Source organism: Lepisma saccharinum, chromosome 16 (assembly GCF_977018435.1).
Source record: "Lepisma saccharinum chromosome 16, izLepSacc3.1, whole genome shotgun sequence".
Taxonomy (NCBI): Eukaryota; Metazoa; Arthropoda; class Insecta; order Zygentoma; family Lepismatidae; genus Lepisma; species Lepisma saccharinum.
In genome coordinates, this window is record NC_139244.1 from 57,574,737 (window position 1) to 57,602,514 (window position 27,778).

General features: G+C 40.3%; 1 protein-coding gene across 2 annotated transcripts in view; it reads left to right on the forward strand.

The window, feature by feature from the left end:
• The first annotated feature begins 5,866 nt into the window (after nt 1-5,866).
• LOC146000097 (venom allergen 5-like) overlaps nt 5,867-27,778 on the forward strand; it is a 56,829-nt gene continuing 34,917 nt past the window's right edge. Inside the window, exon 1 of one of the 2 annotated variants that reach the window (XM_083137436.1) lies at nt 5,867-6,351. The gene's annotated coding sequence lies outside the window, so the exon portion shown is untranslated. Of the gene's footprint in view, nt 6,352-22,103; nt 22,154-27,778 lie in introns of those variants that run through there. The other variant, XM_083137435.1, reaches the window with a different exon arrangement.

Below are 27,778 nucleotides of genomic sequence, written 5' to 3' on the forward strand. Positions count from 1 at the left end.
TTTCCTCTCTGAGATCGGCGACAGTCGGTTGCCTTTGTTGTACATTTACAAAGGATGCCGGCTTCCACAACAATAACAAGTACATATACTGCCACTAGACGATAAGCTGCGCGGCTTTTTCTTTTGTTATGAACCAGGGCCGGCGCTAGTCATTTTGCCTCCCTGGGAGGTGGCGGCAGATGCCGCTCTATTTCGACCCCCCCCCCCCCGGTCATTACGCAGCAACGGAAAATTGAAAATCAATATATTCCTAACTAAAACATCAAAATATAAAATAAATAATGAGACTTCTTATGCTATTTCAATACTATTCAGCGCAAAAGAATATCTCGCTCGATCACAGTTTTCAATAGGCTTATTTTTTTCTTCTCTTCAAATTTTGCCGCTCTGGGCGATGGGACGGTTCGCCCTCCCCTTCCGCCGGCCCTGCTATGAACTTGGTCACCCATCAAAGCATGGCAATTTTAACACAGAAAATAATATGCATCGCAAAAATGCAGCAAAAATGACAGCCTCCTCTATGCAATTTCTACAAGAACACTTGCCGGAGCCAGAGTTGAAATGATGTTGGAGCCACATAATTTATTTATTTTGAATAATTCCAAAATTATGAAATATGAACAATTTGTTGCTGCTGTTCGCTGCTCTCTTGCCAAAATGCTTTATTGGGATGCTAACACCATGACTGGCTTCCTCCTTCACGAACTCGTGCACGTTGCTTAGAATTTCCCGAGCTTGGCTATGCAAGGTTTTTGATTTCAACTTCGACAGAACTGGAGGCATTATGGAATTTAACGTTCATTAGCAAACACACACTTTTACATACACACACGCAATACACGCACACAACGTCAAACCGGTCAAATACTTAGTATAAAATAAAAATATGGTGCTTCCAATCCAACGAAACTCACCGTCACTTTACCTGCCTTTTCCCCTTCCGTGACAGAAATAGTGCTTCATTATTACAGTTGGCAACACTAGTTACTAGCTAGCCAATGAACATGCACTGCATAAAAGAAGCAACCACTACGCCGTGCTATATTGCCACATCAGCGTCCCTACCGAACGGTGGGAACCGCGAGCTGGAGCGCTAGTCAATTGTTTTCAATGATGTTTGCGCGAGTGTGTCCAGGAATGGAATGACAATGTGGCAACAATAGCGAAGGTTTTCGAGCAGGGTAGAACACATGATGCTAAGGGAGAGGGAGACGAAACGAAAATTCGTTTCTACGCAACGGCAAATTTACGTGTGTGGCACTCTACGCGGGAGCACCGACGAAGCACTTTTGTCTTTGTCTTGGTGTAACAGTTAGTTTTCAAAGAGTAAGTTCATTGTTACGATGCGTTGGCTGTACACTCCCTCCCCCCTTCTCCGTCTATTTTTAGCACGCGTACTGTGCTGTACGCTCAAGGACAAGACACACCTGGCAGTTGAGATTTGTAATTCAGTTCGGTGTGCCTGAAATCTTACTCTTAGTGAGCGTTATACTGTACTGTATATCAAAATACTGTACGTAATAAAATGTACGTATATAAAACAAAAACTTTATTCCGGTTTAACCGAATTTGCGTTCAACCGAAGCACCATCGGTCCCATCAAATTCGGTTAAAGAGTGTGAAATGCTGCGCATTCCTGGGATAACGAGAGGCAGTCGACGGGAACGTAAAGTAATTAACAGTGTAAAGAGATCATTAAATGAACCGCATCTCTATCTTCACTCATTATACCTCATCATTCCCCTCACTAGACGCATCCATTCTCTCGACCAGAGGAAGGTAAACTACAACTTTATTAACACCAATAAGAGAAAAAATAATAATGGAAAAACACCATAAATAAAAACCAAACCACAAAAAAAACACAAGTAATCACCCAAAAAAAAAATGGAGCTAATGTGTGGATCCACAGCAACAGCGGCTAGCACATTGGTTTCACCCACTTCTCCAGTCACCGTCTTGTTTAGAGTACGTTTGCGAGGCGTTACACTGCCGGTTTCCCTCAGTTGAGTGAATAGCTTGTCAAACAGTCTTCGCGACGGTTGACTTCTGCCTGGATATCTCTCTGCATACGCACGACACGATACCACGGCATTTTTCCTGCATTCTCCATACACTAGGATCATGTCGGCCTTTTCTGCGATCGTGAACACCATATTCTCCGATGTACCTATGTAGCACGACTCACTTGTCTGCACTACCACTGTCCACGGTTACCACGTGGTATGTTAGCAGGACTGCCGTAGCAGCGAGCCCGCATCCGTCATAGCAGTACTGGCGGTCAAGTGGGGCAGTCTGAACTTTGTTTTGTTCAACATTAATACAATGTCAATCCGTATCTCCGTCCATATTTGTACTAGCATCATGTAACGCAGGCCCGTTCCATTTCAAAACATGTCCCTTCGTTCGGGACATTTGATTTTCCGATAATTGTCGGCACTCCGAATACGTATAATACTTTTGAGACCCGCATTCTGCTCGTCGTTTGTGCGAAAACCGCGTATCAATGGCACTTCTCGTTTCTTATTCGAGGTGGTCTCCCTGAATTTGGTCCACATCTTCTTGTGATGTCTGTGGCAAATCTGGATGATGTACATTGCTGACTCCCACACTCACCCTGAGAGCCAACACTCAGCAGCACCATTTCTATGCGATCTTGACGAGTTTGTGACATGCTGGTTCACCTGGAACAAGGATAACAACCTGCCATTACATTACAATCCTACTTCGGTCAATACTAACTTTCTTCAGAATTAAGTTATGTAGAAAACAACTTCTGTTTCGTGTTTCTGGGTCAATTCTAACCTTAAATCGTTTATCACATTATCCCCTTCTCATTTCAGGAACATGAGCTGAATCCAAGATGGCGGACTTCAAGATGGCAACTAGAGACCAGACATGCGCTGTCCTAAACCTTCGCGTTTCAGAACTATTCGCTGTGGTACTTTTAGGTGCCCCACCCGGTATGTGTGTGTGTATATATATGTATATATGTATGTATGTATGTATGTTAGGGCTGAGCCGCATCGGCGGTAATCGGTTGATTTTCTTTTACCGATACCATCCGATACCAAAGATTTTCAGTGGCTAGAAGAGCGGGCAAAGCACTAGCTCGTCTCAACATTTGTTCTTTTTAAAAGTTCGTTCAATCTTCCTTGTGACAGATTAGGAGACCAGCACAGGAAGTTCCATAGATTTTCCTAGAAACTGTGACGTTTTTCTTAGTTGCGTGATCGCATTTCAGCGATTGGACTCATTACGCAACATAAAACCGCACGATTTCGTTCCAGCATTGAAAAGGTGTTACGCTATGCTCAGTGGTCAGAAGTAGCGAGCTACTTGTAGCGTCGCTACTGTAGCTAGCTACAAAATTTGTAGCTGTAGCTGTAGCGACGCTACATTTTGAAAATTGTAGTTGTAGCGGTAGCGAAGCTACAAAATTCCTGTAGTTGTAGCGAAAATTTCGCTACAGCTACATTTTTTCTCAGCATTTTGAGGTGAGTTTTGAATGTGGCAACAGCGTCAGAAAAATCGACAATAACCCTTAATTTTGCAGTAGGTTCATAAAGACAGTCTATTACATGGAGATACAGATTATCTAGATTGTAGATTATAGATGTCTGCGTAATTTATTTAATTAGTATCTGAATAATTCATATATCCTGATAACTAACTGACATACGTGTATATGAATATATTCCGGCTAACAGCTACGTTTCTTTAGCTGCATCGCTATTTTGGGGAGAAACATGCCTCGATTGCTGCACCACTGGAAAATAGTGCCTCGTTTGCGTCACCCTCGGAACAAATCCTGTGGATATTCATGGTGTAAGAGACACCAAAATGTCATTAATTGCTGTGTAAGACACAACTTGCAGTGCAAAAACAAGCGATGGATTTTCCACGGCACTGACAAGGGAATAGTGCCAGCAATAAATGGCTCAGTACGTTAACAGCATTGATCATCGTCAGTATATAGGATCTCACCAGCAAGAAATTATTGTTACAAGAATGATAGAGTTTCTGGAATTACAATTATTTTGGGATAGTATTTGTTCACAAATTTTAAAATTACAATACGTTTAGAACACTCAGGTTTACACGACAGTTTCCTCAATATTTTTTTCATATTGCAAAAAGTATGTACGAGTTATTGACTTTCCTGCAGAAATGACAATTTCCTTTAGTTAATATACATAGTTTTCAAATTTATGTATTTCTCCTACTTTTGCGTCACTTTTCTGTAACTTTTGATAATCATGACATCATCATCATCATCCTTCGCTGTTTCCTGCCTCTGGCTGGGTCGGCATAGAAGTCAAGCCTCTCCATTTTTTCCTGGTCTTTCACTCCTCTCTTTTCAAGGTGATCCAATCTTGTCCTCTTCTCCTAACACTCTCCACTATCTGCTCTTTCCACCGACATCTTGGTCTCCCCCTTGGCCTTATTCCCACTCCTTGTGCATTGTAAGCTCTTACTGGTAGTCTTTCTGCATCCATCCTCTTCATGTGTCCGAACCATCTCATCTGTGCCTGATCTATTCTGTCCTGAAGCTTCACTACACCCACTGTCTGTCGGATCTCCTGATTTCTTATTCTATCTCTTCTAGTCTTCCTCAAAAGACTCCTTAAAAATTTAATCTCCACTGCCTGCATATTTTCTTTGTCTCTCTATGTCATTGTCCAAGTCTCTGCTCCATACGTAATTATTGGCACATAGTATGTGTTATATATTACCTTCTTGCATTTCATAGGTACATCCCTGTTCCATATTAATCTTCAAACGCTTTGATGTAGTCCACCACCCATTTGTCCTCTTCTGTTTAACTCCTCATCTATTCTTCCACTTCTCTCAATCAAGACAATGAGGATGAATGGTTTATTTAATTATTCTCTTATCTATAGTCGCTTTCTGCCACTTTCGGCTAATTGTGAGAACGAGGAAGAATGATGAATGATGAGCAGTGCGGGAAATGGAGGAGCAGGAGGATCTCATCCTCCCAACTTGGCGTCTTTCCTAGTTTTTGTTTTGAGTCCATTTTATGCATAGATAAGCTGATCGAGACTGGATCCTAACCACTATGTGCCTCCGTTGGGTATCGAACCTGGGGCCCTTTTGTAGTCAAATGGCTCCAGGTATTTTTCATTCAAAATGATGACTTCATGTCAGTCTAGAAAAAATGAAATATTTATTCTCAAGAAAAATGTGTTGATGTGAACATAAATACGTAATCCTACCAAATTTTGTGTGTGTATAGTTGTAATAATTAATTTGGATAACACCCTAATTGCAATATTCATATATCAAATTTGAATTGATATGCCACTTGCATAGGTTTGGTATTCTCACAAACTATAGTAAAAATAAGTAACTGAAGTAACACTGCTATCAAAATTATGGAATGACTGGAATCATGATAATAAATAACAGAATCTACCTACCAGTAGTAGGGGATTTTTTAATACCCATACGGTTTTAATTTTTTTTATGCAGAAGTAGCGCAAAAAGTAGCGAAGTAGCGAACAGGAGTAGCGTAGCGAGCTACTTTTTGGTAAATGTAGCTGTAGCTGTAGCGAAGCTACTTTTAAAATGTAGCGTTCTGATCATGCTTCTGATTATTTAGACAATGACGTAATTTGTCGGAAGTTCCGATAGAGGGCAGTGTGGCTCTCTCTGCACGGTTTGGTTGTTCCGAGAGAACGACAACAGACTTGCCCGACGATTTGCACAAGGACAACCTTTTGCATAAGCTATTCCCAGTTTAGACTCGTCGACGGGGGGATATTCTCTAGGGGCAAGTTTTGAACATTGAATTTTTCGCTTACAAGACTTAGTGAGTAGACAAGTTGCAAAGTGTGATACTGTGAACTTTTACAAGAGGGATTGTGGTTACGATCAAATTGCGCGACTACAAGTTTGATTTACTGAACAATTGGATTCTTCCTACAAGGCACGTGCAACGTTGACATAGATCGTTTGCAAGGCAGAAACGGTCTTGGGAAGAACTACGAGAACGTCTATCTCGGATTGGTCACGCATGTGGCGCGTGGTGAAGCAGAGTTCTGCAAGTCAAGCAAAGGTACCAAAAACTGAAGAGGTTACTCGTCCCCATTAGATAGCAGCCGCAACGGTCAAATTGGAAGGAGATTGGGCCAGGTACAACTACACGTAGAGTCAAGCATGGTAACCAGAACGGAAGAGGTTACGTGGCGTCCCATGACGATTCCTACATGGTAAAGATGAGAATAGGAGCGTTTCCCTACTGCAGAGCCGACCCTTACCAAAGAGTGCTGAGAACGAGATTGAATGGAGCCAAAGATGTGTGCCATGACGTCTAGTTAAGAACACAAGGTACGTAAAAGTGAACTGTGATTGCAATTGTACTTATTCAGTGCGCGAATCGTCAGTGTTATCGTTTGAACGATAAGTGGAAATTAACTTCTTCGACGAGTAAAAAACTGAATTAGCAGCGTGATAAATTTTGTCTTGCGTTCGAAAGACACTACTCCCATCTAGCAGTACCTTCATTTGGCTGATTTGAATACGTCAAAGTCGATAATATCCTTGTGGACAAGTTGGTCGCATGTTTCCAAACAAAAAATAAGCCAAGCGCAACGAATTGTTACAGTACAAATGAGGGAGCATTAAATTTATTAAATTAATAATCTAATCAAAAGGATCTATTATGTTGGTCAGGATTCCAATTTGCGGTACCTTAATGATATTTTTGGATAGTCTGTTTTAGTATGAATTTGGACTTAAACGTCCGAGAACTGCAATTAAATTATTAAGGCTGCAAGAACCTCGTTTGTGGTAATTCATTACACGATTTAAATTTCCGTTTTTTGACGCGGGTCGTCTTAATATTTAGTGTCTGTGATATGAATGTTGTATTTGATTGAATTGGTCACGGGAAATCTCCGTTGCGTAGTCCGTTGGCAATAAATGACAAAAAACTTGAAATTTGTATTATCAGTCTATATTCAAGAAACCAAATTGTTAATGTAGAATGAATTGGGTATATAAACTTGGGGGACTGTAATATTGTGGGCAACTAAACGGGGCTATTGAGCGTTAGCAACGTATCCTTGGGAGAGAAAATTTAAACTAGTACATTGAAGACCAAGTTTCTTTTCTTAATTTAGTCAGTATTGTTTACTAAAAGTTTAAGTTTGTCCTGCGCGTACGTGTTAGGCTCGTGGATCCCATCTACGGGACAGAAATGGGACGAACAACGTTCCATTAACTTCTCGCTCATTATTTTGTACGTTGGTCGGCGTGATATGAAATGAACGATTCCACTACCTCTTGGGTCACCTTCCATTAAATTATAATATTTGCATGAGCGCACGGACCGCGTTACACGACATTGGGTAAAACCCCACCATCCTTGGGAAGCAGATCGCAAGATCAAAGGCATGGGTAACTGAAAGCTGAACCCAAAGGTGACCATGAAGGCATGTAACTGCTTAGTTAATGCTGTTGGAAATAAACCATTCATTGCCAACTCTTGCTTGAAGCTCGTGGTCGTAAGATAGGTGGATGTTTTTAATCCCCCTCCGCACTAATGTCGGGTCAGGTAATTGCGGAGATCTTGGATGAAGGTCACTGTGAAATTAGCTTGGTTTTATCTACGTTCAAGCGCGAAGGGAATCAACAATTTATGCTTATCCTCTTGACTTCTGTCTTTCATGTGACTGCCGGTATCGGCCAATGATGGCTATTTCCGCCGAAAACCGGCCCCCGTGGCGGAGTGGTTAGCACATCGCGCTACGACGTCAGGGTTCGAATCCCGGCCTGGGCATGGTTGTTGGGGAGTGTCCATTCATAAATTTCATCGCATCATCACTCATCCCCATCTTCGCAAATTAGCCAAAAGTGGCACAAATAGCGAAGTAAAATAAAGCAAATCAATTAATAATCGATCAATAATTTCCGCCGAGATTACATTGAGAACATACGGCTTTGAATGACAGTACTAAGAAAGATAAGCAAATCGGGACTGGACCTACATTTTAAAGTGGGACCCGAACCACTATGTGCCTCCACTGAGCATCGAACCCGCGATCTATTGATTACAAGGCGACGGCGACACCATCGAGAAGGCCCATCCAATGATTTATATACACCACTACTTACAATGTACACTCGAAATCGAATGAAACGCCCCCCCTTACGGTTATGCAACCCGGAATTTTATATCATCTAGTTTCGCCAGGAATAGCAGCTCGCGAGAAGCGTAGTGTTTCCAACTCTTGAATCTAGCCACAGATTCACGCGACCGGGTGGAGATCTTGCTTTCCTCTTGATTTGATTTTAACGGACAAGAAGTTTATTTTGAGAATGTCTCTGGTAATAATAACAAGTGTTATTAACATTTATGCTTGAGTTTTTTATTATTGTTTTACCACTTCCGAACGAATATGTGAAGATTTTTTTTTTCATTTTGCAATAACGCTTTCGGCATTTTTCCTTCAGAGTTATTCTTTTTGTTTTTAAATTTTTGGCGACATCTGATTTGGAAAAAGCTCCACGAAGTTTGTTTTAAGTGTAAATGCATCTGGACATACAGTGTAGAGTGGGATTCGAACAACAAATATGAGCTTCCGTCGCGAATCGAACCAGCGCTTCTTTCATTATGTTTTCTTTCCACGTTTATTAAAATTTGCTTCCTTCAGCCTACTTCAGATTGTCGTATATTTCAATTCGTATTCCCGTTTTTTTTTCATTTTCATTGTTCGAGCCGTGATAACTTTCTCTCTTACTCTGGTTATTCGAATACTTTTATACTTAATTTTTTTTCCTTTCTCGATTTTCCCTTTGCACTCATTACAGATTTCGGTATCGCGCTTTTCCATATTTTCAGTAATTTAATTCTTTGACTATTTTTAATTTGCCCTTAGTCCGAATCAAGAAAATATGTTAGGAAATGTTTCCCTTGTAAATCTTATTGTATGGTGGTGTAAAATTGATGCCAGCTTTTTCTTGCGATAAGGGTCTCATTTATTAACCATGGTGGGAAGGGGGGCGGAGGGGTGCCAGAAACCTTCCAGTCGGAATATGCCTGAAACGAAAAGCATAGATCGACCACAACGAAAAAAATCCTTGGGACGAAAAGTACCCGCGCAGATCTCCCTTCTTCCCTTCAGTTCGGGCCATAAGGAAGCATGGTCCACTCTCCCCCGCCCCTCCACGCGGGAGTACGGTGCACAGGAGTCGTGGGTCTGTGCAAGTTGTTTTGCTTGTGGTTCCACTCTTCCATCAGCATGTGGTTGCTGAGAAGGCTATGCTATCTGCGAGTGAGGGGGAGGGGGTGACGAGCAACACTGCCACAGCGAGTCGCTGTAAATGATTTCATTGTCTGTGCTGGGTGAAACCGGTTCGTGGTGCTCCTACACTTTTCCGATACATTTCTGCCAGCCTTTCTAGCGAAGCGAGGTCATATGTTCCAGATGCGAACTCTGGTCAGGCATGAATGTATCACTGAGTTTGTCCCGTCACAATTTTATAAATTGATAATTCATCCGTATTATCGCGATTAACTCAAGAGGCAGAAGAGTGATGTAAAATAACCGAAATAGAAATTGATGCATTTGTGCCTGGTGCTAGTGTAACGACGAAGTTAACTCTTTATAAATGATGAAATAGGTAGCCCTTGCGCTCAAATACACTTATACCTTGGCACAAAAAAAAATCTAACTTATCGCTGATCTCTTACTACATTTGGAATACAGCCAAGAGCGATGTAAAGCAATGCAATTACATTGTGAATGTTTCACATCCTATAATCTTTCTTTATCTCGTAGCGGGGGCGGGGGTTCATTCATTACAAATATCTAGGAATGGATTTAGCAGCAATCCGTGATATACTTAAATATCATAACATTCTGCGTAGCCAGGGTTCTTGGGTCCTAGCCTCTGATAATGAGTTTTTCTTTTTCGTTGTTTCTTCAATCTTCATCAATTTCCCTGAAGCATCATTCATCCTTTGTCGCCATTGGCTATATGTAAAAGTTGACATAAAATTAGTAAATTTTGAAAAGAAAACACAAGGATCTGCTTTTCTCATAGCTCGCCAAACATGCACATTTCTGTATTTTATGCTTTCAGCGCTATCATTATTCTTGGCAGGCAATGGAATTGAAGCAACTCTCACAACTAACGTAAACTACATATCACTCAGGCATGACAATTCTCGCGGGCAAAGTGGATTTTTTTGGCACATGGTAGCGCAATAACTATCTTCTGGCCTAGATTTAAATCCGTACTTTTTATTCCAGTTGAGTGATTGACTCACAATTTTGCCATTGAAGGTTTGGGTTGTATTTGGGTTATACGTATTGTGTTTTTGGTGCGCTAGGAAAAAGCAATCCCAAAGTTTCGCACTGAACAGAAAATTGTGTGCTTTTCCTCTCTCTCTCTCTCTCTCTCTTCCAACTCCGTCCCTCTCTCTCACTCCAAGTCCCCACTATTTAGGTAAACTGTTGTTAGAAACATATTTTCCGAAGAATATCCACATTGAAAGTAATATTCCCCAATTGTTTTGATAGGGCATTTCTATTGCTCCGAACGAATTATCTCCGTAAGAGGACTAGGGCCTCCCCTATGGCGCAATCGTAGAGTCGTCACCTTTAATCAAGGGGTCCCGGGTTCGATACCCGGTGGAGGAACATAGTGGTTCGGAACCAACTATAAACTTTAGGTCCAGTCCCAATTAGCCTTTCTGTGCACAAGTGGACTTAAAAAACAACAATTCAATTCAATTCAATTGAATCATCTTATCAATATTTTTAAATCTGCATGCACCTGCTTAATTTAATAGATTATACATTTATATTCATTGCGGGCAGAAATGTGCGAGAAAACAATGCATTTTTTTAATGGAATGCATGAGTCAATAATAATGTATATTTTACGGTATATACTCTTTTATATTGCATTGATTCAATAGTATCCTTATTTCCTAAAGCAAGCGTGAGTTTCTTTGCACACACCACACAGCCCCTGCTTGACGTAAATCTCAGATGCAGTAACTTCACGGTTGCCTTTGCCACCATGCTTTGGCTTTAATTCGAGCCCCGGTGGGTGCTTCGTTCGAGATCCTGCAGCAGTTTTACTCGTATCTATGCCTTGAGCATGTCACTTGCAACGGAACCAATAAAATGAAACTTTCTGCACCGGAATGGGCGTGAAACTCTACATGCACCAATGATAAGCTGTTTTCAAGAGGCATGTGCCACGTGCAGCATGTCCCTTCGGTCCGAATGTTCCTTTACGATATCATTTCATCATGCCTTACACTTCGGAATTTCCAAGAGAGGAGATAGTCCGCATGTTCTTGTGCGGCGGATCTGCTTTCAAGAGTAGATTGGCCAGCGAAGTCTTCCAATCGAAAACATTTGGGCGTTGATGGTGAGAGAGTGGGAACCTAGACAACTGAGAACAACGGAAGCTCTACTGGCTCACGTGTTTGATGTTTCGGAGAGTTTAAGGAGAAGACCAAACATCTGCTCGTGGAATCCTTGCCTCGTCGACTATATGATGTGCTTGAATCCAACGGCGGGTGAACACAGTATTGAAACTCCGCACTGTTTAACCGATGTTCTTTGCTACATCCCAGAACAAAACTAATAATTACACACATCTCCATATGCAACTTATCTTTCCAATTCTTTCTTATTGATACCTTGGTGCTCTTGGTTACTTTTTCGCACACCTGAACCATTATATTATATTCTATAATATTAATATTCACATTATTGACAGATTTGATTCACATGCAATTCAAATGCGCAGCACACATGCACCCATTCCTAACACTTAACTGTTAGTTACATTACACCTATCACGTTGCCACAGTTCTAAATCAGGGGTGTCCAGGGGGAGGGGCATTATGGCGCAGACTGTGATGGAAATTTGACTGAGTAAACAGGGCACAAGTTGAATTACGTCATCAATTAGCCATTGCTGTTATACAAATAGTCATTTGTAGATTGTCAGGGGAATTGTTACGGGTAATAAGTAATATTGGTGGGGGGGGGCGATATCCAACTCTTACATATTAGGCCTTAGATTGATAGGAAAATTATGGTGGGCGATTAATGAAGTTAGTGAGATTTTAAGGTAGCGGGATTGATAATTATTTGGGGTGGGGGGCAGGGAATCCCAAGTCTTGTGTATTACTATTACGTCTTAGATTGCTTTTTTGGAGGGAGCAATATCAGCAGGAAGTCTAAAATTGGCATAGAAATTTTGTTGGGAAGATTGAGTATTAAATTTGAGGTGGAGGGGAGGGGAATGAAGTTTTTATAAAATGGTATGTCTTAGATTGTGAAGGGATTTCTGACGATTAAGAAATTGACAAAGATCCGGGCGGGACTCGAACCCGAAACATTCGGTGTCTGGATCATTAGTCCACCACTAACCCCGCTTGGCCGCAGAGCCGGTTCTCTTTGGTGGCCAAGCGCGTTAAGTGGTCCACTTCCGATACCACGAAATTTCCGGGTTTGAGCCACGGCTTCAGTATTGGTATCATGGCATCAATTTAATCTAATCGTCACTCATCCTCATTAGCCGAAAGTGGCAGAAGACCGACTTAAAATAACAAAAGGTACAAAAACAACTTTAACACTCTAGTAATTTCTGATCTATAGATGCGTATTAGCTTTGATTGTTGACTCTTGAATGATAAGCTTACGATTATTATTGTTAATATAAATTGCCATCCATCAACGGAAGGACGGACCAATCGATCATTTAATTCATGACTTTTTTTGGTATTTGTTGTCCCTTCGGATCAGCTTCGAAACCTAAGGAAATTATTAGATGTTTGTCTGAAGTTAGTGACAATGGTTCTTTAAATTCCTGTAGCTCTTTCAGCCGACGCGGGAACCACCTGTTCCTGATCCTCTGTTGCCGCGTTTACCTACGAAGGAACTCGTGGTCAATCAACCAATTAGGCCTGCCGCTTGGGCAAGAAACGATAACTTCACAAAGCCCTCTTCTCCGAAGCAGCCAGCAGGGAAACAGGATTTTGTCACAATAACCCTTTTGCTCTGTGAATGAACACCGGTTCTAACAACGTTTCTACTTAATTGGACATTATCCATTGTTTTTCCTTTTGATTGAACATATATTCTATCTATATATTTCGAGACATTTCAAGAGATCACCTCTTCTCTCATCTTCAGGCGAACAATTTTTGCTATGTCTGTAGTGTGATTGGAACTATGACAGTCCATGATTTTGCTCCAAATCCGGTCCGCTAAGCAACCAGTCTTAGATGCACATTCGAAATCGACAGCTATAAAGCAAAATATGTTTGAAGTGAAGATCTTATTGAATGAAACATAGCTCGACTCACCCTCACATTTGCATTTTTTTAGATAACTTGCATGCACTTCGTATAGAAGACTGAATATTCACACTATTTGGCATGGCAAATAGACCTTATTCCAGCTTCGCTGAAAGTTCGATGTATGTAATAATTGTCAGTCATGACGTTCAACGCCCTCTGCGCGTGTGTTGTGATGGGTTACCGTGTTTTAATTCCATTTCATGCTCAGAAAGGCTGCCCGAAGTGGGACCTACAGTTGAAAGTGAGATCCGAACCACTAGGCAGTTGTCTCCACCAGGAATCGAACCTGGGACTCCGTGATTATAGGGGGTTAACGAGTTCATGGCTTTACAGTTTCGTGAATTGAAGGAAGCTAAGGTGAGAAAAATGTGAAGAAATGTCTTCTACACGGAACTAACTATGTGTGTGTATGTATGTAAAACTTTCTAGCACATCCATTTTCCTACCTTCATTTTATCATCATTACGTAGAATTTTGCACCAGTGATTTTTCACTACGTTCTAGGTCACGTCACTTTGAGTCGTAAAGTATTGTCTGTAATTCAGTTTTAGTATAGTTTTTAGCCTCTCACCCAAGAATTTTTAAGGTGGGAGAAGGGAGGTGGGACTCAACTTCTGGAAAAAATAGTGCGAGTTCAATTGAGAATACGAAAATGGAGCGGAATGATTATATTGCTAAAATATCTTCAGGAAAGTAAAGCGTAAAATTGAATTCTGCCTCTGAGTGAGTCCATGATATTGTTTATGTTTGAAGGTAATATATTAAACATGACTATCAGCATAACCGAACGCATATAATGAGATGATTTATTAGTGTTACCAGGCTAAAGGTGTGGAGTGCGGCCTGTTGCCTCCTTCATTACGGAATTCCACATGTAAAAATTGATCAGCTCTTATTGCGAGTAACCATTATAGGCTTAGACCAAATTCTGGCGTTTATATTTCAATTCACTTCCTCAACAAATCCTTTCTCGATTGACTAGATTTTAAGCGGAGCGTCATTCAGTTGTCTGTCAGTGTTCTTTTTTGCAGAAGCAACAGCAGCTCGCTCGCACCCACAGTGCCCCGCCCACTCGACGAGACGCGTTGTCTGTGCAGTGCAGAACAGTGACAGTGTTGCCTCTCTATTCGATCTTTGTATTCTCCTTTGCCTGCCACTACACACACATTTCAGACAATTCTTCCCATACAACAAATGGAAAAGCAATCAGGCAACTGTTAAATGGCTCTTTTCTAGATTTTGTATTAACACTTTCCACGGTCAAGATATGTTAACTTGGTTCTGTTTCGTATTCCCACAATTTGGCTTCGTGCAGTAGGGGTTTATATTGCAAGCTTAAAAAAAACGTAGGCAGGTATTTTAACATTTTAATTTTCATCAGTTGCATGATTGTATGAAAGAATATGGTGGAAAAATACACTACTTAAGACAATATCACTAATAATAATTGGCCGCCTCTGTGCCCGAGCGTGGTAAGCCATCGGCTTTTGATGTCGCTGCCGAAATTCCCGGGTTGGAGTCCCGGCCTGGGTATGATTGTTTATCAGTGTTCCTTCATGCATTTTATCATACACTTATCCTCATCGTTGCGATTAACCAAAAGTAAAGTAAAAAAAGAAAGATAATACTAGGAATAATAATAATATGAATCTAGCCCCCATGGTTTCTTTATGACTGTCCTCTTATCAATTTCATCGAGTCATCATTCATCCTCATTGTTGCGATTAGCCAATAAATGGTAGAGAAGCTGCGAAAAATAAGATGTAAAATAATAACAGAATTTTCTCCGCAGAAGGAAAAATAAATTCTCCAGAACACATGCAATACAGGAAAAGAGTGTCCTGTAATGTGAGTCTGTAAACCAAATGTAACTCACGAATGAAGAAGTTTACGTTAAGGTTTCGTCTCCTACGAAGCAATACAGGCTTGGATGGCGCAATGGTATCGTCGTCGCCTTGTAATCAAGGAGTCCCGGTGGAGGCACAAAGGGGTTCGGATCCCACTTTAAACTGTAGGTCCAGTCCCGATTAGTCATACTGTGTATTGTGGACTTAAAACAACAAATCAACAACCAACCTACCAATACAGGGTTGGAAACACTACAGTTATAGGTTTGGAAACACTGCTCTTCTCGGGAACTACTCTACCAGGCGAAACTAGATGATATAAAATTACGGGTTGCATAACCGTAAGGGAGGGCGTTTCTTTCGAATTTGTGTGTACACAATATTTATCAGGAACTTTACTTTTCATCAAATGGACGTACCATTATTATTTTTGTTATTCAATAAATATTTTTTTTTCTTCTTTGACATAAATTTCCTTGCCATGACTGCTGTTTTTACACAATGTTAGCGGTCTTAGCTACACGTAAGCTAGATGATGAATATTTGCTGTTTTATCTCTGATTTTATAGCGCCTTGTTACTATTTATGTAATGTCAAGATAGAAAGAACAAAATAGTATTAACGTTGTCTTTCCTCAGTTTGTTAGTCTGTGGTTACGTACAACAATACTTCATACGCATCAGAGAAATTAAGTAATTACTATTTAATTAATTTTCATATTACAAATAATTATATTAGCGTATTAAATAGAAACAATATTATATTTCTGAGACACTTGGCTCGGACTGGCTCCCCAAATTATATATTTCTAAATACGTGCCTAGTGATGTGACGAGTTAGTCGTATGACTCGGTAACTAGCCTTTGTTATTTTGTACTGGAGTTTGTACTGTATCGATGGGTATTGGTCCTAGTATCGGTATCAGCAAATGGCGGTATCGGCTCAGCTCTAATATAAATATAAAAGCCTTTGTTATTTTAAATTGGAATTATACAAGTATCTGTATCGGTTCAAAGTGGTATCTGTTCAGCCCTAGTATTCTTTGTGACTGTCCCATCATCTTCATTTTGGCGAGTAGCCAAAAGTGGCAGTAATGTGAAGAAGAATACGCCAAATCAATGTAGCATTAATAACAGAAATACGCCGGTTTGGTGACAGTGTGTGTTAAGTGGCTGACTTTCGATCTTGCGGCAGGAGTTCCCCGTGTTCTAATCTCGATCTGGGCATGGGTCTCCTTGTAAGTGCCCTTTCTTTAATTCAATCACATCATCACTCATCCGCATCGTCGCTATTAGCCAGAGATTGCAGAAAAGAGACTGAAAAATAATAAAATTAATGAAAAAAACTTACGTACTATCCTGCAGCTGCCAGCATCTCTCTACTTTTGAATGGAAATCCGATCGTCAGTTTTTGGATGTAGTTTCATAGCTACCGAAACGAGCTTCAACAATGATTAATAAGTGTTGCAAGTTAAAAACATTGTTGTGCTGTTGTGTGTTAGATCACGTTCACTTACAAGATAATCTACAGGGTGGGTCAAAAGTCGCAATACACCTAAATAAAAGAAGCCACTGTGGGGATATGTGTCAGTGAGTGTTGGATATGCGTGTTGGGGGTAGGGGAAAACTTTATGATGAGGTTGATCATGACGGCCGCCATCTTGAAGTCCGCCATCTTGGATTCAACTTCATTTTTTTAAATGGGAAGTGTGACACATAATGTTAGGCTAGAATTTTGTCAGGAATTGTATGGTGTTGTCCATTTTGACGTATCTTTATTCGTGTAGGAGTTACAAAGGTTTCTTTTTTCAAGTTTTGAAAAGTGGCACACTTTACATGATGTGTTCGATGTGGCCTCCTTCATGCTGGACAGTCATATCCATTCTCTTCTGCCACTCCGTATGCACACGTAACAGGACATCTGGTGTAATAGCCGCACATGCATCAATGATCCGGTGTTCCAGGTGGCGAAGATCATTGATTTTGACCGCCTACACCATGGCTTTGAGGTGGCCCCATAGGTAAAAGTCCAGGGGAGTGAGATCGGGGGATCTTGCAGGCCACTCCACTGGACCTCGACGGCGAATCCAGCGCTGTGGAAACTGTTCGTTGAGTAATCCACGTACCTGCAGACCGTAGTGAGGTGGTGCCCCGTCGTGCTGAAACCATAAGGGGAAGTCACCATCCTCCGTCGCTACGGATGGGAACACCAGCTCCTCCAACATCTCTTTGTAGCTGTCGGCATTCAAATTGTTGTGGATGAACACAGGATCAATGACCCGTGTTCCCCAGATCCCGCACCACACCATGACTTTGATATGTCCAACCATCTTGGATGGATCAGTCCAATGTGGGTTGCTGTCTGACCAATAACGCAGGTTCTGCTTGTTAACCTCCCCGTTAACGTAAAAGTTAGCTTCGTCCGTAAAGAGCACATTCTGGGCGAACTGCGGGTTATCTGCAAGCTGTGCTGTTGCCCATTCCGCAAACTGAAGCCGGCGGTCAGGATCGTCTTCAGAAAGGTGGTGTAATAACTGCAGCTTGAATGGATGAAAATGATGTGTCTTCAAGATCCGGCGTATGGAGCATCTGCCAACACCAGTCACATGAGACATGCTACGCACACTCCTTGTTGGACTGAGGGTGAAGCTACCTAACACGGCGATGGTTGTCGCCTCATCTGTTGATGAACGTGGCCTCCCAGACCGTGGCGTATCTTTCACACTCCCTGTGGCAGTGAACCGGGACAGCAGTGATGCAACTGTGGCGTGGGAAATTGGATGTCGGTCTGGATGGCGAGCGTTGAAATCGGCTGCAATGGTGCGAAAACTTCTTTCCCCTGATATTAGGATGATCTCAACCCGTTCAGCGTTGCTTAGTTTCATGTCCTGTCAACCTGCAACGAAGAGAGAACCTTTGTAACTCCTACACGAATAAAGATACGTCAAAATGGACAACACCATTTAATTCCTGACAAAATTCTAGCCTAAAATTATGTCACACGACCCCCTTCCCATTTAAAAAAATGAAGTTGAATCCAAGATGGCGGACTTCAAGATGGCGGCCGTCAAGATCAACCTCATCATAAAGTTTTCCCCCACCCCCAACACGCATATCCAACACTCACTGACACCTATCCCCACAGTGGCTTCTTTTATTTAGGTGTATTGCGACTTTTGACCCACCCTGTAGAATGTAAAAGTAGTAGTTTCGAACTTAAAGAAAGTAAATATTGATACCGAACGTGAAGTTAGTAAATCTCTGGACTTAGCTAAATTTACTTCTTTTTTTTTACTTCGTTGCTCATTACCTGTATCAGTTCATTTTGAATTTCAGAACGTGGATAATTATTGTGAACGTCTCATTTTATTGTGTACGTCTGAAATGTTCTTGAGGTAATTGGTCATATTTTGAAAGAAATTTCACCAAATACGTCAAGTTTCCTTAATTTTCTGTTGTTTCTGCTGTGTCCTAATGTTTCTCGATGTTCTCGAACCGCTAAGTAATGAGATGTCAAAAACTGTGTTTCTGCTTCTCAACTTTTCTAACAGAACGTTTCATTGTTGTTGTTTGGCTTCCTGAATATTCTAAAATCAGACGGCTACCACCCGGTTTATTTAAAATACTAAATAGTTGACGTATTCAATCAAAGTGTAATGTTTCACTAGAATTTATAACCGGTTAAAATGTTGTAGTTTTATCGGCCACACCCTTTCCATCTATCTTTCTCACTTCTATTTATTACATTAAAAAAAAGAAGCCCATGGGACGTGAGCCTCCGGGCACTCGCCCACTTCGCCCACCCATTGCTACGCCTTTGTTATCGTAATTCCTCCCATTGTCACGGTAAACTGTCGGATATGAGAAGTAAAAAGAATAAACAAAGAAATAAGAACGCATTCTCTCCAGTGGTCTCAGCTCAGATTCCCTTTTAAGGCATCTTGTAGACTCGTTCTGATCCAAATTTAAACTGTAGGTCCAGTTCCGATTAGCCTATCATGAGCATAAAGTGGACTTCTAGAGCCTGTTAAACGTGGTGATAAAAATACAGAACGAATGAGTCTTGAATATTATTAGGCATAATAATATATCCAAAGCATGGCAGTTGGGATGGGCGACCGCCCCTATCGCCCTCCCCGTGGATCCGCGCCTGAATTAAAGTGAATGAAAGGAAGCCGAAGGGGACATGGTGTCAAATTTCTTAGCTATGGTCTGAATCCTCTGCCAGGTTACTGAAATTTTCGAAGGGGTGGGTGGTATTCTCCCCCGGGTCACTTCCTGAATTCATCACTGGTAGGTCCAGTCCCAATTAGCCTATGAATGTGAATGAAGTGGACTTAAAACAAGAATTCAAACAAACAAATGGCTTTTCGTCAAGTGAAATGGTTTACATGAAATTTTCTAACATCTACAGAGTGTCCGAAAAGTCACGCAACCCGGTGTTTACGACCGTATAACGGAATAGCGAAACGGAATGAGAAGAAACGCTTTCTGCCAAGAGAATGCCCTGTATATTGGGAAAATTTAGAGAGACAAACATATGTAAGAACATGCATGTTTTAATAACAAATAAGCAAAGTGTTGCCAAAGGCGGAAAAAAATATTTGCAAATCGTGTATATTGATGCACAGAACTCACGGAGGTAAATTATTGCAACATTTCACAATGCCAACGAACAATTTGGATGGCCATCTAATGAATTTGACAGAAAAAGAACTTTGACGAAGTTTCAAAAACATTGCAGAAGGGAATAAATGGGCTGTTCCAAAAATCGATGTTTTCACAATATTACGAGGGACACTGTCAACACTGTTGGTGTCACGTGTCACTAACAGACGTGTTTCACCTCAGGCTATCACACTAAGGCACTTTTAACGACAAAGGAGAAAGTTGGTTATTCTCGAACATATGCAATAAATTACATACACCTTGCAACCCTGAAATGCGGGTATCACTACAAATTAAAGCAAATGTTTGAAGTGTCCACCATTTTCTTGGATACATAAGTTAGTTCGCTTGATCATGTTCTCAGATACCTTTCTGAGGGTTGCTGCACCGATATTATTAATTTCCTGTGTAATGTTTCGTTTCAGCTCCTCCAATGTTCTGGGTCCCGTTTGGTATACTTTCCCCTTTAAGTAACCCCACAGAAAAAAATCTCTAGATGTTAAATTGGGCGAGCGACTGGGCCACAAATCCTTGGATATTAGACGATCACCAGAAAATTCTCTCAGCATACGAAGAGATTCATTAGATGTGTGGCAAGTTGCTCCATCTTGTTGTAGCCAAACATCACGTTCGTCTTCTTCCAGGAGAGCAACGAATTGCATTATGAGATCCCCGTACACAGCAGTATCCACTGTTGTCTCAAAGAATAACGGTCCCACAATACGACGTCGCGATATTCCACACCATACACCGATTTTCGGAGAGTGCAAGGGTAGTTCATGCAACTGATGTGGGTTTTCTGTCGACCAATGCCTGGAATTTGGCTGTTGACATACCTATCCAATTGAAACCACATTTCAGGGTTGCAAGGTGTATGTAATTTATTGCATATGTTCGAGAATAACCAACTTTCTCCTTTGTCGTTAAAAGTGCCTTAGTGTGATAGCCTGAGGTGAAACACGTCTGTTAGTGAAACGTGACACCAACAGTGTTGGCAGTGTCCCTCGTAATATTGTGAAAACATCGATTTTTGAAACAGCCCATTTATTCCCTTCTGCAATGTTTTTGAAACTTCGTCAAAGTTCTTTTTCTGTCAAATTCATTAGATGGCCATCCAAATTGTTCGTTGGTATTGTGAAATGTTGCAATAATTTACCTCAGTGAGTTCTGTGCATCAATATACACGATTTGCAAATATTTTTTTTCCGCCTTTGGCAACACTTTGCTTATTTGTTATTAAAACATGCATGTTCTTACATATGTTTGTCTCTCTAAATTTTCCCAATATACAGGGCATTCTCTTGGCAGAAAGCGTTTCTTCTCATTCCGTTTCGCTATTCCGTTATACGGTCGTAAACACCGGGTTGCGTGACTTTTCGGACACTCTGTATATTCTCATATTTAAAACATGAGTGTTAATTCTATATGGTCGTCAGCAAAGGAAAGTAAGTAGGCTATAGCTAGCTTGCAATACATTCCATACGTTCTGCGAGTTATAATCTAGAATAAAGTATAGTAAAGTAACTTACAGTTGTAACGATAACTGTAGCTGAGTTACATTTCAGATAGTAACTTTACCGTAGTTAACTTTTGAGAAAAGTAACCGTAACTCTGTTATTATTAACAAAAATAACCTTCCATAGAGCGTTCTTAAATTCACTTTATATCCAGATGTATTAATCGGGAGACTAATGACAAGCCACGTCATATTTTGTGCAGGCCCAAGTTGCTAAGAATATCATATTTTCCTCTTACACCCTCAGGGAAATATGAGATGTGTTTATATCCAACGCGTGTATAAATTATTACAACAAATAATACAGAGGACTGACGGCAGAAATATTAATACTCTTGTGCTTTTCATAAATATGTAGATATATTTCATGCATTTGACTTGGAAATACAAAGAACCACATTACTTTGGTGACGCTAACGTATCGTAAATTTAGCACAGACAAATTACTGAAACTCTTGCCTAGTAACGACCTGAGAAAAATGTGTCCTCTACAAAAGGAATGTAAATAGGAAAGTGGCATGAATACAGGAATAAAACACAAACAGAAATAAACAAGAACATTGTTGGAAACGTAGATTCGTCAACACATTCTGTGATCAATTGGGTTAAGCAAATACAGGTAGACACGTGTTCGATGCCATCTCAATGTCAATCCAATATGAATACGTGCTTTCCTGTATGAAAAGATGTTCCTACTATATAAAGGCCTAAGCGCACCTGATTCATCACTTGCGCTTTTTGTGGCTTCACTGCTAGTTAGAGAAAGGTATGTAGCATATGCATGGGGTCTACTTCTGTGTATTGGAGTAACTCATCAAACTAAATATTTGTTTGTATTTCATTTTTTAACGTCGCTTTTTTCCGCTTGTGACCAATCGTGACGACGGGGTTGATTCATTGATTGATTTGCTTTGTTTTATTCGCATTTCTGCCACTTTTGGCTAATCGCGAAGATGAGGATGAGTGATGAAATTGATGAAGCGCCAATCACAAAGAACACCCATGCCCATACGGATGAGTGATGATTATATGAAATTCTTGAAGGGACACGTACAAGGAACAATTGTGCTCGAAACCGGGAACTTGCTGGCGATATCGAAAAATCATCCATTTATCGCGCTCGGCCACCCTAGCTGGCTGGCTAAATTCCATTCCATGGCCATGTATATAACTATAAAGTCAAAATGCTATAGCATTTTTACTAAGTGTACTTTATATTACACTTAGCTTGCATTTTTAAATATTTCTTTAAATAAATTGTAGAATCAACAATCTATAGCAATTGCGAATTTTTCGTGTGAAACGTTCTAGGATTCTATTAGTGCAGTAGAACACTCTATTTCGGTTATTTTACATCCGCACGATGAGCATAAAAGATGAATTGATGAAGTACGTAGAAGCAGTGGTGAACACGCCATATACCCAGAAATAGAATAGAGCGCGCAAAACCTGTCTAGAGTAGGTGGCCAACTGGTGAGTCAAGCGGTCAAAGCACTCTCCATCAAGGTGTCCATTTCCACAAAGAATAGTAGTTGTTATATGTATACGAAATTTAGGCGGAAATGTTCGCCACTGAGTGGAAGTATTAATCTATTAAATTTTAATTTAAAAAATTCTTGTTTTCCGAGACTACATGTCAGCTCAACTGCCAGTATCACAATACAGGGTAAGTCAAAATGATGAACCCGATTACAGAAATTTATTCTGTGAAATCTAATAAACATATGTTATTGTGAGACATGCGCTTCGAAATGTTAACTTTCAAAGTTTTGTTTCCATGTAGTGTTTCCACTTTCTACCGTTAGGAGTCAGCAGCGAGCAATGAACAGGAAAATGGCGTTGACTTTATAACACAGATCTTCCTGTGTGTTTGATTATCATGTGAACAAGTCTGTGATTAGTGTGCAACGGGATTTCCGTACCAACTATCGGAGAGAACCACCTACGGGGAAGGCCATTCGTAAGTGGTATGAACATTTCAGAGATTCGGGCTGCATCTGTAAACGAAAATCGACTGGCCGTCCGTCGACTGGGAAGAGACAGAGGAACGAGTGCGCACATGTTTCATGCGGAGTCCACAGAAGTCCACCTACCTGGCAACGAGAGAACTTCAACTTCCACAGAAAACTGTCTGGCGGGTTCTGCGGAAACATTTACAAATGAAACCCAACCGCTTGCAACTAATAGTTCAAGACTTAAGACACTGATTATGCTTTGCGCGCGTCCTTTTGTGCTGATTTCCTCGCATTAATGGAAACAGATGGGTTCTCTGAGAGGTTAATTTAGTGATGAAGCAACTTTTCACCTTTCAGGGAAAGTGATAGACACAAAGTAAGGATTTGGGGAACTTCTAACCCCCATGAATTTGTGGAACACGAATGCGATTCTCCCAAAGTGAATGCCTTTTGTGCCATTTCCCGTGAAAAGATTTATGGGCCCTTTTTCTTTCATGAACGTACTGTGACAGGACCACAGCTTGCAGAGGATAGCGCAGATTTCATTCTCCAATTGGATGGTGCCCCTGCGCACTACCATGGCAGCGTTCGGGACCAGCTGAATGGGGCATTGGAACAACGTTGGGAAGGCCGTGCATCTCCAGTGGATCGACCTCTCCATCATTGGCGCCCTCATTCCCCCGACTTGACCCCATGTGATTTTTTCATGTGGGGTTTTGTCAAGGATCATGTTTACGTACCACCACTTCCAACAACAATTGATGACCTACGTGCCCGCATCACAGCAGCCATTCATGATATTGACCCCAAAATGTTACATAAGGTATGACATTAGATAGACTATAGGCTTCATGTGTGCCGTGTTACGCGAGGTGCTCACATACAAAACTTGTGATTTGTTTGAAAAAAACTTTGACAGTTTACCTTTCTTAGCACAAGTCTCACAATAACATTTGTTTATTATATTTCACAGAACAAATGTCTGACATCGGGTTCATCATTTTGACTTACTCTGTATAGTGTAAATATTACTTTAGGGATGGTGTCGAGACGAGTCTAGTCAGTGTCTCCATTGGCGTTGGGAGACCGCCCGGACCCTTGTTCCTGAAGGAGCCTCGCTTCCATGGAAAAAAAAAACTGAATAAATATGTGAAAAAAAATAGATGGAAAATAATAATTTTGTTGACGATAAATAACATTGTTTTCATCCGGTTATAAATTCTAGTTAAAAGTATTGACACGTTGTTGATGTAGTATGCTTGTTCATATACGTACATGTTTTAATCTACTGATGGGGTAAAACAAAATTTCGTATGTTAAGTACATTTGAATAAATACCAAAATATGTAATATTTTAAATATGCCGTGCAGTAGCAGTCTGATTTTAGAAGCCACGCAGCTATAAGTTATCAGTAATGTCGGGTAGATATCGTAATGTGAGAAGAAAATTCCCATCCGGAGTATATACATGAGAAACAAAGACTGAAATAGCAAAACAGAATATAAATTTTAGGTTGGTCACTGATGAAATATCTGAAAACTGATACATGTAAAAGTACTGCAACTGACGTTAATATACAGTGCCGGATTACCAAACAGGCAGAATAGGGCTATGGGGTCAATGCCTTTTAAGGACAATGGATCTAAATGATAATGATTTGATCTTGAAAGAAAATTACGAACAAGATTTCTTAAATTGCTTCCAAAAGATATACAATATGAATCAACGAAAGAAAAACTAAAACTTTACATGAAGAACTCTGTGTAGAAAACATTATATTACTTCTAATATAATACGTAATGAATATTTTTTTATTATTTAAATTTGATAATATTTTTCTGACATTAGCCACTGAACACTGTATCGTTTCACATTGAGATTTCAAATTTTAAGAATGGATCGGTGCCTCACATTCTAATCTCGCCAAGGGCCTCGCTATATTTAGCTACGCCAATGTGTATCTTTGTCTCGTTTCGAGTTGTAAATTGCTGTCTCGGTCTCGTCTTCAGTCTCGGAATTGTAGTGTAACAACATAAAAGGCCTGTCACCACACAACTTCAATTGTAGCTAGATCATTTAGGCAAACAACTTTCTGATTTTTTTTTCTTTCTTGACACGTTGTTTCTCTTTTTTTTTTTTTATAAGAGCCTTCGAAAAACGAAACTTCATCCGGAATAGATATGCAAACTCGCAGCACATGCCCGCAATTGCAGTAACGGATTTACTTTGCATTAATTAAAAAACGAAATGTAAGACTTATTTATAAATAATCAGCACAGAAAAAGGCGAAGGGTTACGCTTTTTTTACTTTCGAAATTTTTTCAAGAAATATCTTTGAAACATCATAAAATGTAACATTTGTTGAAGTAAAAGAAAGGTTTTGACATTTCTGGGCTAAAACTCGGCAATTTTTTTTATCTTGTAAGAAAGATTTCTGCTCAAATTACTAGAAAGTGTCTGGTAACTTGCCAGATAAAGTTACAAAAATAACACAAGATATTGTTTTATAATTATGATACGTGTCCTTCATCAAAGTATTCCGAAAACAACCTATGGAATATTCTTAGAATTGTGTTGGCGGAATAAAGAAAACATTTGTAGCTATTGTTAAGTAATTTGATGAAACGCCCAAACTATATTAGTCACTTAAACACAGAAAAATACTCACCGTGGTGTTAATAAATAATTTCTGTTATGCACTCAATATTTCGATTTCAGATACGAACTTTCTAAGGTGAATAATTCACTTAGTCACATTCGATGCCTCAGATGAGCACTTGGAAAATATACGATACAAATATTTCTGAAAGAAACGTCATGTTTTGTAGCAGTCTTTATAAATATTGACTTGATTCCGAAAGTTAAACCTATGGCATTCTTTAAATGTTCTGGCTTTCAATCACTCCAGAATAGCTTCGGAATAACGATGGTTGGCCATATACCTCAAAAATAGTACAGCGTGTCCACAATGAGACTCCAACATTTTGAAAGTCTATAACTTTTTCATTTCAGATTGTACAGCTGTGATTCCGGAAGAAGCAGAAGCAGAAACTCAAAAAGTTTATGTGGTAACGTATTAGTGCGCGCAATAGCCGTAGTGGCGCTGCAGCACTCGATTGTTTGAAAATGGAGATTCTAAACGAGCGTGCACAGGTTCATTCGAAAGGAGTCCACAGACGTCAGTAAGACAAGCAGCGAGAGAACTAGGTATGAAACGGTCGACAGTTCACACAGTTCTTCACTGCTTGTCTTACTGACATCTGTGGACTCCTTTCGAATGACCTCCGCACATTTTCTACAACCTGTTCCTGGATTCTGGGTTTACCACCAGTGTCCTTTCAAAATATTGCCGGTCGCCAAAAACTGATCACACCACTTCTTTATAGTCGTGAATGTCGGAGGATCCTTATTGTACACACGACGAAAGTTTCGTTGCACTTGAATAAGTGAATTCGTTTCTGCACACCACCACACAACCTGTGCACGCTCGTTTGGAATCTCAATTTTCAAACAATCGATTGCTGCAGCGCCACTACGGCTATTGCGCGCACTAAAACATTACCACATAAACTTTTTGAGTTTCTGCTTCTGCTTCTTCCGGAATCACAGCTGTACAATTTAAAATGAAAAAGTTATAGACTTTCAAAATGTTGGGAGTCTCATTGTGGACAGGCTGTATTTTCCTTTAAATAAGTTTAATAAAAAATATTCGTTATAGGGTTTGGTAAGTTACGAAGTAATGACAATGATTTCCTTGTTTATTTCCTATTTGATGTGTATTGTCACGTTCAATATTATTTGCCCGTCCATATAAGGTGTAACACTATATAAAGTTTTAAAAATATTTGTGTTGGAAGCCTACTTCTGTATTTTCTATCCAACAACGCTTGCTACATTTCTCATATCTGTAGGGGTAAGACGCAAGAAATAATATTGGGTAGTAAACTGCACCATTATTTTCTTTGTCTACTTACCCGGATTCAATTTGGGAGGGGGTTCAGGGTGCGATACCCGGTAGAGGCACATAGTGGTTCGGATCTTTCTTTAAACTGTAAGTCCAGTCCCGGTTAGCCTTACTGTGCATAAAGTGGACTTAAAACACCAACTCAACATCAATTTGGGTGAGAACTGTTTGGTTCTTGCATTTTTTCAACGTTAAATCGAAAATAAAAATACACGAAAGGAAGGCCCTTGATGGCATTATGAATGGAAAATTTCGGTGCCCAAATTTCGTGTTTTACTAGGCCTGAATCTGACCCTGACCTGACCTGACTACGATGTACTCTTATGCTCTGCCCCTTTCATGTGCAGCTGCAAGTTAACACAGGTTCAAACAGACATTAGCACATATCTTTTCTTTGATCTAAGCAGTAAAGGAACAAGTTTCACCCTGACTGGTAGCGTACTTCTCCTAGAAGTAATTTTTCATCAAATT